The 11815-nt window shown below is 29.2% G+C and overlaps 1 long non-coding RNA gene across 1 annotated transcript; it reads right to left on the reverse strand.

Annotated features, from left to right (window-relative positions):
* Positions 1-5605: 5605 nt before the first annotated feature.
* Positions 5606-6272, reverse strand: LOC145973393 (uncharacterized). Its single transcript, XR_014439425.1, has 3 exons — positions 6202-6272; positions 5899-5968; positions 5606-5665 (listed from the first exon to the last, which is right to left on the reverse strand). It is a non-coding gene; the product is annotated as an uncharacterized LOC145973393 (long non-coding RNA).
* Between the last annotated feature and the right edge of the window lie 5543 nt (positions 6273-11815).

Consider the following 11815-nt stretch of genomic DNA (forward strand, 5'->3'; position numbering starts at 1 on the left):
TTTATTTGCGATTTATTTGCGATTAATACGCTATTTTATATAAATGTCGCGATTGAAAAAATACATATTGAAAATACATGTTGCATCTCGCGCATGATTAGTTAAATGAAATAAAATGAATCTTAAGACTTTACAATTTTGAATATAATTAACATATAATTAAAAAATCGCGTTGTTCGTCACGCTTAATAGAGAATAACGGAACGAATGATTTTATCAAAGTCCCTCTCTAATAATTTAACTATCTAACTATATCTCTAATTGTCGATGTATTAGTAGAGTTTAATAAGATTTATATAATGATTTAAATAGTCGCGATTAATCATTAATAAAATTATCGTCTATTTAAATAGTAGAAAAAAAATATTTGCACTACTAGCGCAGACTATAAAAGACAATATTCAAACACGTGGAAAGATAGACAAAGTTTCGATGTAAGTCAGCGATTAAGTTAGATAAATCGTGATTTAAAATTCGTGAGAAAACGCGACGAATAAATAAATTGATAATACACGGAATATTCGATACGTATAATTTTTATAATATAATAATCGCGAAGTCCTCAATAGATACGCGCGCAATATAATTATGCTGTCACATATAAGTGCGAAGATATATATCGACAGACATTCGAGGTCTGTAATATTTGCGAATATAAAATTCACTATCCGATTTATTTGCGATTAACACGCAATTTTATATGAACGCCGTCAAATAAGATACATATCCTATCTCGCGTATGATTAGTTAAATAAGATAAAATGGAAAATTTTTATAATATGATAATCGAAATCATCAAGACGCGTGCGCGATATATTATTATCACTCAAATTATCACACAATTTGTAAATAATCGCGATTAAAACATTCATTAAGAAAATTATCGATCGTCTTTTAAATAGTAGCAAAAAATATTCGCACTACTAGCGCCTTTTGCGCGGACTATTAAAAACAATATTCAAAGACGTGGAAGGATAAACAAAGGTTCAATGTATAAGTCAACGATTAAATTATAAGATAAATCACGATTTAAAATTCCCGAGAAAACGCGACAAATAAATAAATCGGTAATATTCGGAATATCCGATTGCGCGATATCTATATTAATTTTTATAATATAATAACCGAAGCGCTTCTCGATAGACATTATTATCGCGCGCGATATAATTATTATCATAAATGCGAAGATATTTCGACAGACAATTTGATGTCTATAATGTTTGCCAATATAGTTCTCACTATCCGAGTCATTTGCGAATCTTTATAAGATAAATCGCGATTTGAATTTACGAGAAAACGCGACGAATAAAATAAATCGATAATATTCGGAATATCCGATTGCGACATGTATTAATTTTTATAATATGATAATCGAAGCGCCCTCAATAGACACGAATAAATAAATCTATAATATTCAAAATATACGATTGCGCATAATTCTTATAATATAATTCGACGTCATTTGATACGCGGATGACATACCGGTAATATATTCCAATAAAAGAGGAGCGATCTTAAAAATGGAGAACGATTAACATCTTGTTTCTCATCAGATTTCGCAAGATCAATCTGCGAAGAAAAGTTAAGTGATCCATTGAACGTCGGGAACTTCACTGTAGGAGGGAACGAATCCCGGATCTTCCGGACTATTCCCAATAGCAATGATTTCAGTAATAAATCAACGACAATTCCCTCGTCATTATCTTCTATTCACGAAATTGATATGCACGTCAGAAAACATGTTCTTTCATTATTAAGAAATATATTTCTTTATTGAAAATTAAATGGATATAACGATTTTTTTTATAGAAATGTGATTACGAACGATTATATTTATAAATAATAAAATCCATGCACCATTGAAGTTTGTGTTAAATGTGCGAACACAATAATTTTGGGGTACCGTTTGCGCGCGCGAGACGAATCGAACCCGATAACAGCAAGATTTAAAAAACTTCAATTCGAATAGTGTGCAAAATAAAATAAATCAAATAATTTTAAATATATAATTAATTCTAGATTAATTTTCTAAAATTTTCTTATTCTTATAATGTTTAAATTAATAATTTTTTTCTTTTAATCAATATCTTGCTGATATAAGGGTACCCATTCGATTCGTCTCAAAATTTTTAAGTATTCGCACATTTTATGTAACATTCATGTATAATTTCGCGTACATATAATATATAATATTAATAAAAATTATAAAAATATTTTGGATACGTTAATTTGTGCATGTATTTTATTATACATATATATAAAATGGTATATATCTAAAAACTAATATTCTAAAATGGCGATGGATGTCCAATACCTGCAAATAGTTTCTTAAAAGAAACTAAAAACTAATATTAATATCCCCAGTACCTAGAAATAATTAATAATTAATAATAAAATATATTCGTTCGTAATCATTTTTATCAAACAATTAATAAAAACTATTACAATATGAAATTACTTGAAAAATAAAAATTTATACACAACGCTATATCCAAATTTAATCTACTATTAAATCTTTCTGGCATTAGACAATAATAATACCAATCCTAATAATGACAGAACATTTTTAACGAGAAGAAAAAAATAGATGCATTTTCTCTCACATCTAAATATATATTATTTAAATTAATTCGACTTTAAAGAAGCGTATGGCGTTCGTCGTTGAATGACTATCGAAATCATTGCTGTCGGAAATTGCCAGGAAAACCTGGGATTAGTTCCAATCTTACAATAAAAATTCCCAATTTTCAATGAGGCACCGAACTAGACGTCGCGAATGGATCTTACAAAAACCGATAAGAAATAATTCTCCATGATGAAAATCGTTTCGACTCTTCGGCGGTACGAGTCACGCAACTTTCATTAACGTTTACCTAACGAAAAAAACAACGATAAGACTCTTATATTACAACGACAATCTCGTCTAAGAACGCGAAAAGAACGAGGGAAAAACACGGTGTTTTCGCAACCGTCATTTATTAATTTATTTATAAATATTTTCCGATACGAAATTCGTAAATACACAAATATAACCGAAGAAACAAATTATTAAATTCATAATAATTAACTCGCGATTCTATAATATCGAAGGTGATCGTTTAATTTTATGAAGCTAATATTTAATCGTTGACTTAACATCGAATCTTCACACTCTTATTCCATATTTCTTTTATTTAATTAGCGCAATATTCAGGAATATTAATTCACGAAAGGGACAGCGATAAGATCCTTTATTAAAATGGCAATTTCGTCTAAGAACGCGAAAAGAACGAAGGAAAAACACGGTGTTTTCGCAACCGTAATTTATTAATTTATTAATGAATATTTTCCGGCACGAAATTCGTAAGTGTACCAATATAATAACTGAAAAAATAAATTATTAAATTCATAATAATTAACGCGCGATTCTATAATATTGAAGGCGATCGTTAAATTTTGTGATGCTAATACTTAATCGCTAACTTAACATCGACTCTTTATACTCTTATTCGATATTTTTTTATTTTTAATTAGCAATATTTAAGAATATTATTTGAGAGGGACGGCAATAAGATCCTTTATTAAAACGGCAATCTCGTCTAAAAACGCGAAAAGAACGCGGAAAGAGCACGGTATTTTCGCTATCATAATTCGCTATCATTTATTTAATGAATATTCAGTTCCGCGCGATATGGAATTCATAAATAGATAGATCTAACGAAAAGTGTATCATTAAATTTATAATTGAGCCGCGATTCTATAACGAAGACGTTCGTCAAATTTTGTGAAGCTTGTATTTAATCATTAATTTAACATCGTATTTTTACATTTTTACATTTTTTATATTTAATACCGACACGAAAATTAGCAATATTTGTAAAGTTTCTAATCAAATATTTATGAAATTTAAAATATATAAAATTATACATATATATCTAAAATTTATATATAAAAATTTTCCGAATTTATTAATGACTCTTTGATATGGAAATACAAACAGTTACTCTTTTATGATTATTTCAATAAATATATAGAATTAAATATGTTAATTTAATAAATTATTATTATATAATTATTATACGTATACTTTGGATAATTTTTCGTGTAATTTGCATAAGAATGTATTCATGATATTTTTTAAACACTAATAATTATGTACAATTTTCTTAATATTCCTGAAAAAAATAATTTAAATAATTTAGATTTTATTTTTAAAGCATTTTTAAAAATAAATTCAATTTCATTTTTTAAACTGAAATAAAGCCAAATTACAAATTTCTATATATTGTATTAGAGTGCTAACACGGCCATATTTCATATGGTAAAATATAAAACAAGAGCAACCGTTTATAATTGGGCAGAATTTATTCCGGGTATCACAGAATTTAACATAACACTGTCACTCTCGAAAGATGCAATTGTAATTTATATAATTATTGCTTGTATATTTATTTTAATACTATATTTTAATATTTTATAACTGCTTATATTTATTTTTATCTCGTTGCAGTTTATATTTATTTTAATAAATGCCGGCGAAATGAAATAATATGTATATATTAATCTAATCTGTATATGTATCCTGCCCAATTGTAAATGGTTATCCTGACATTAGTTGTTAGCAGCCTAGTATAATATATAAAATTCTGATAATATAAAAACCTCTGTCTAGATTACCAATAAAGATTGATTGATATTATAATAATATATATAAATAATAAATTTTTATAGTAATACACAATTTATAATAAAATATAAAATTAATATGTGTATAACATTAATCATATTACATTTATCATATTACAAGTTATTTCATTAATGATTTATTTGGCTTTATATTAAGCTTAAAAACAATATCTACAACAAATTCTATAATGGATGAGCTATAAGATATTAGAAATAAGATAAGTGAATAAGATAAATGCGCGTTATAAAAATAAATTAGCATCAGATGTAATTGATAAAATGTTTAGTGTTCTTTTCAATAAATTAGGTAAAATTTATACAAAAATAATCTTTTCTCGATCTTCTTTCTTTATAGTTAAAATACTGCAATATATTTTCGTGATGCATTACATTTCGAACGAATCTATTAAAAATTATTTAATTTAAACTATCCTAGCTCATCCATTTTAAGGCAACAGATTTATCTACAATCTACATCTGCAATCTCTATGGATCCGTTACATTAAAATTAAATAAAAGTTTTTGTCACTCACCGGGCCATTGATGTGCAATAACGGAGTTGTCGTTATCGAAGTTACAGGGTTGTTATTGAAGTTACGGAGTTGTCTTTATCGAAACTATGTTGTCGTTATTGAAACTACGTCTGTAACATGCAAATATAAAATTCATTTATAACACAGCTCAAAATACAATCAATATTTCAAAAAATTATTATTGTGCGGAATTTCATATCCGGTGTGTAAAATAATAAGCAGATATAAACACGTATGGAAAGAATTTATAAAGTTTGAAATTATTTTTTAAATAGAAATTTTTAATATGATTTTTATAAAAATCTTTCTCTTTAATTTTTTCTTTAATTCCTTTAAATTATAAGAACGAATTATTGTGCGATTTATAACAATCGATATACAAATAATAAATATTCATCATCAAGTTGCTTCGCCGATGCAAGATGCCTCTCCCAGGCCTCCTCCTCCTCTCACAATAGTTCATTGATCTGTAACATACAAAGAAGATTCCAATTGTAGTTACGGTCAAAAAATTAACATTTCAAAAAATTATTATTATATGTATTTAATTTTATATCCAACGCATATAACAATAAGCAGATAAACAATTTTATAAATTTTGAAAAAGATTCTACTATTATTGTGCGATTTATAACAATCGATATACAAATATTTTATTGTGCGATTTATAACAATCGATATACAAATAATAAATATTCACCATCAAGTTGCTTCGCCGATGCAAGATGCCTCTCCCAGGCCTCCTCCTCCTCTCACAATAGTTCATTGATCTGTAACATACAAAGAAGATTCCAATTGTAGTTACGGTCAAAAAATTAACATTTCAAAAAATTATTATTATATGTATTTAATTTTATATCCAACGCATATAACAATAAGCAGATAAACAATTTTATAAATTTTGAAAAAGATTCTACTATTATTTTGCGATTTATAACAATCGATATACAAATATTTTATTGTGCGATTTATAACAATCGATATACAAATAATAAATATTCACCATCAAGTTGCTTCGCCGATGCAAGATGCCTCTCCCAAGCCTCCTCCTCCTCTTACAATAGTTCATTGATCTGTAACATACAAAGAAGATTCCAATTGTAGTTACGGTCAAAAAATTAACATTTCAAAAAATTATTATTATATGTATTTAATTTTATATCCAACGCATATAAGAAATAAGCAGATAAACAATTTTATAAATTTTGAAAAAGATTCTACTATTAACTAATAATTTAATATTTCTATTAAGAAGTTTATAATTATAATTCTATTAATAAATTATAATTCTTTTTAATAAGTTTAATGATTTAATAATACTATTAAAAGGTATTCAAAAGTAAAAACTTTTAGATTACAGTTTTCATGTAAAAATTTCTCGCTTTTTTCTCTTGTTTAAGTCATGTAAATAAAAAGTTAAATTACGCGATTAATTACTTAATTTAAATCTCGCGTAGAAATTAATAAATAATTATATATAAGTAATATAATTTATTTACCATAGAGTTGCTTTACCGGTGCCTGATGTCTCTCCCAGACCTCCTCCTTCTCTGATGTTGTTAACGCGCGATACTTTCAACGACACTCCCGCACTCACGAGCGATATTTTTATATCGCTATTTCCGCTATTTTACGCGCGATACTTAACGATGTCCGCACTATTTCGATGCGATTAAAAATTGTATATTTGATCGCGCGTGTATATACTTAATATGTATATACTTTTAACGGCACCCGGTTTCGGTACGAGCGAAAATCCCATTTCACTTTTGAGAATCAGCTTCGAGCCAACCGGTCGGGAATGCAACGATACAACGAGCAAGGACTAGGCCCAAACCGGAAAGAAGACGAAACGATTGACGGAAATAGAGGAAAATGAAGTTCACCAGCTCTTTTTCGCGCATAATTATCCTATCTCATATCGAACCTGGACCCGCTAAGCACGATTTCAGGTGACCCGCACGGATGCTATATCACTAGCGCAGTACACAAGGCTAGTAGACGGTAAAAGAAGAGGATACCCACATTTTTTAAATGCTAACATTCAGCAATTTAGAAAATGGGGAGGCAACCCCTTTTACCGAGCGAAAATCGTGCCTAGGGGAATCCACTCGACTCCTCGACAGGGTTAACACACGCTGGGCGTGTGGCTGTAGACGAGCAAAGAGAAGGGACCCATTAACGACCATTCCGAACAATCGATCGAGTCCTAGACAATTCGGGCCGAATCACTTGACGAAGTAGAGCGTGACCATCACTAAGCCGATCGAGCGCGAAGCTCGAACCCGCGCGCCCATGTACATTTTGTACTGGACATACGTTCTGCGCGGCCGGCATCACCAAGTGCCGCGATGCACAAGGCGCGAGTGTACGTTGCATAGCAACGTGTGCAAACTCGGTGAAACATCCCAGTTAATTGGCATCTGAAGTAGAGACTCGTGACAATAAATGAAATTAGGATTTTATATGAAAAAGTCCAAAAGTTTCGCGAAAACGCGACGACGCGAGAATACTACAACGCGAAAACGCGGTAACGAAGCGCTTGCCGTCCGCGGCACGTTGACGGCACCGACGACGCGAAAGGGTACTTGGCTTCCTCTTCAGGCTCCGTAAGATTTATCATAAATAGAAAAATTTAAGATAAACCTCAAGGCACCATCCAAGTACTAAGCCCTCCCACCGCGACAAGGTGTACCCCATGGGAGGGTTATATTATATATAATTTTATATATAATATAATATATAATTTATTTTGTAACATACTATATAAATTTTAATTCGCAAATATAAACGATAAATAAAAATATAAAAGATAAGAGAAAATCTATTATATAAAGCAATGTTCAAAATAATTGATTTTAAAACTAATTATTGCGCGCAATTAATTTTTACATTTTTACTTTTAAATAGATATATTTTAATGTTATAAATTGCATATTACAAAATAATTTATATTTCTTAGATATAAACTTTTAAAAATATGATAAATAAAAAAATTTCTATTTTTTTCTATTTTTTCTATATTACAATTTAAAATCACTATTGAATCACAATTAAAGAAATAAAACCAAACGAGAAATATATAAATTTTCAATATATTGTTACATCCGCGGCGGCGACTTCGAGATATCGAAGCGCGTTCAACACAATCGGACACTCGCGTACCGCGTAAAATAACAAGACACTCTTAACGGAAATTAAGAATTTTAATTAGAAACACAGAATACACAAACAACAAATAATAACAGGGGAAATCTCGCGTTAACGACCCGTAATGTAAAACGCGTCCGGAAGAATAGCTTGACAGCTATCCTTCGACTCAGCTGACCGTCGTTGTTATACAACAATATATACTATTGATAAATAATTTATACATTGTTGCGTCCGCGAAACGATATATATCGAACGCGTGTGACACAATCGATCGACACACGCTTCAGAAAAATTCAGAATAATCGTAAAACGGATCAGAGATAGACGCGCGTCCGCACAGTTTGACAGCTGGGCTCAGACTCTCTGACAGTCGTTGTTTATAACATCTTGACAACGCGCGCGGAAACAATCTTGTTCCGTCGACGTACTTCCCGCCGAAAGAATTCAACGGGTGACGAATACATCCAAGGGGATGGGACGCGGGGACGCAACAATATAATAAATAATTAATGTAATAAATAATTAAAATATTAATGACTTACATCATATCTTATTGATCCATCCATTTCCAAGATCTCCTTTTTTCTTTTGCTTTCTTCGCTTTTTCCTCGTGGCACTTCAATCCTCGTTACACTCGATTGAACTCCTCGTTGCACTTACACTCACTCACGAAAAGTTTCTCGTTGCACTTGCAATTGTCGTTAGAGAAAGAATTTGATAATATATGGAACGTCTCACATCACTACCTCACTGCTCGAGAGCCACTGAGCGAATGATCGTAAGTCAGAAACATTACCGCGGTACTGTTTATATCGCCAAGGTTGACTATGGAAAGGAAGAATTTGATAATATATGAAACGTCACTACTTTATTGTTCAAGGATACTGTGCGAATGATCGTATCATAAACATTATCCCGATACTGTTTATATCGCCAAGGCCGACTTATACTATGTTATTGTTATAATTCGCCGTTGAAATATTCTATGAGTGATTGCCGATTAAGAAAATTTAAAATTGATCGAAATATATTTAATTTTAATAAGTATCGTTAGAGAAATTATTATAATAAGCATTAATAATCGAAAGATTATAACAAAATTAATTCTTTTATCCCCTTTTATGTATCCTTTGTTTCAATTGTTATTCGCAGTAATTAATGATTACGATTCGATAAGGATTTATCGCTGCGATACAATTTTATGTCGTTTTTCATAAGTTAATTAATTTTTAATTATTAATAATTATATCAAATTGTTTCGATATTAATCGTAATCGTATTTAGAAAGAAATTCGATAATATGCGAAGCGTTTCGTACCACTTTATTGCTCGAGTATCACCGTGCGAATGATAACAAAGCCGTAGCATATTAATAATAGCGTGCTATTGTTTATATTGTCAAAAGTCGAACACCGTGTTATTGATAATTCGTTGCCGAAATATTTTACGTACTATAATATATACATGAAAATATTAAATTGTAGAAGTTTTTCAATTTATAGATTAATTAAACGATTATTTATTAAACAATTAATTAACATACAAAGCATTTCGCATCATTACTTTACTGCTCGAATGTCACCGAGCAAATGATAACAAAACCATAACATACAAACAATAGCACGCTATTGTTTACGTTGTAAAAGTCGACCATTATGTTATTGATAATTCGTCGAAATATTTTATATACTATAAAATATACACGAGCGGAATATTAAATTATTAGATTTTAATTTATTGATTAAATTTGATTATTTATTAAACAATTCATCACGGAGCTAATTATTTGAATTTATTCGATTGTTTTTGAATAATGTATTAATTAATTCAATTTTGTTTTTTCGCGCAGGGAGAAATACACTTTATAGCGCATCAATCGGATCTGATGGGGTAGTGTTGGGCAACTAAAAAACCTCTCAGACGACTCATCTTTGAACACTAATATCCGGTCTCTGGGAACTATTCGCACAATCACCTAGGACTCATACTGGGATTTATTTAATCGAAGGTAATCTTAAAATTTAATATAACTGTAATTTTGAAGCCTTAAAACATTTTTACATCTATACACACACACACACATACACACACACACACACACACACACACACACACATGACAACGAGACCGTAATATGTAAACAATAACGCGTTACTGTTTATATCAACAAAGCTGAACATATTATTGGTAATTCGTTGCCGAAATATTCTATGCATTATATATTATACATGCGAAATATTAATGAAGAATTTTAATATTTATAGATTATTTAATTGATTATTTATAAAACAATTAAATCATTATTTTGAAAATAATATATAAACGTGATAAATAATTTTTATAAATTACTTACCTATACGTACTTACCTGTATGTGTGTCCCCATACGTTGGAAATTGTTACACAACTATTTTAATAACTGTACGGAATCTTAAGACGCGATCTAAGATCATCATTAAAATGAATTTAAATATAAGAATATGAATATCAGCGTATGTTACCGCCGGCATAGCTCTCAGGTTCATAAGAGTACTGAAACCTCCTCACCCAGCAAATGTCTTCGTTAAGGTGGGGAGATACATTGAGGAGGAAAATTTTTATTTTATTTTTATTTTCTTTTAATACAGAGTTTCCAAACAGAGAATATAATACATATATAAAATATATATTACATAATTATAATGTATACATCGTAAATTATAATAATAATTTGCAATTTACATAAAAAACACATTACAAAATATTAAATTATGTAGTATAAAAATAATTACATTACAAATATATATATTACAAAATATATTACAAAATATATTACAAAATTTAATACAGAATATATAATATACAATGTATATTACAAAATATAATACAAATTTAATATAAAATATTTGAAATTTAATACAAAATAAAATTTATTATACAGAATTACACGAAAGTGTCCAAAGTATACGTATAATATAAAATTTACTAAAAATTTTTATATAGACCAGACAAGACTGATTAGTGATGATTAATTACGCGATATTTATTATTAATAATCGACATACAATAATAGAATTTAATAGAATTTAATTAGATTTATATAAATAACGTATAAACGTAAATAATCATGATCAAAAAAGTCATTAATAAAATTATTGATCGTTTCTTCGATTGTAGGAGAAAGTATTTGCATTATTGGTGCATTTTGCGCGGACTATTAAAGACAATATTCAAAGACGTGGAAAGATAGACAAAGATTCGATGTAAGTCAACGATTAAATTATAAAATATTAAATTATAAAATAAATCGCGATTTAAAATTCCCGACGAATAATTAAATCGATAATATCTGGAATATCCGATTGCGATATGTATATCTTTTATAATATAATAATCGAAGCGCCCTCAATAGACATTATTATCGCGCGCGATATAATTAATATCATATAAATGCGAAAATATTTCGACAGACAATTTGATGTGTAT

This window comes from Camponotus vicinus, unplaced genomic scaffold (genome assembly GCF_025532165.1).
Source record: "Camponotus vicinus isolate PSW18456_S1 unplaced genomic scaffold, iyCamVici1.0 SCAF_6, whole genome shotgun sequence".
Taxonomy (NCBI): domain Eukaryota; kingdom Metazoa; phylum Arthropoda; class Insecta; order Hymenoptera; family Formicidae; genus Camponotus; species Camponotus vicinus.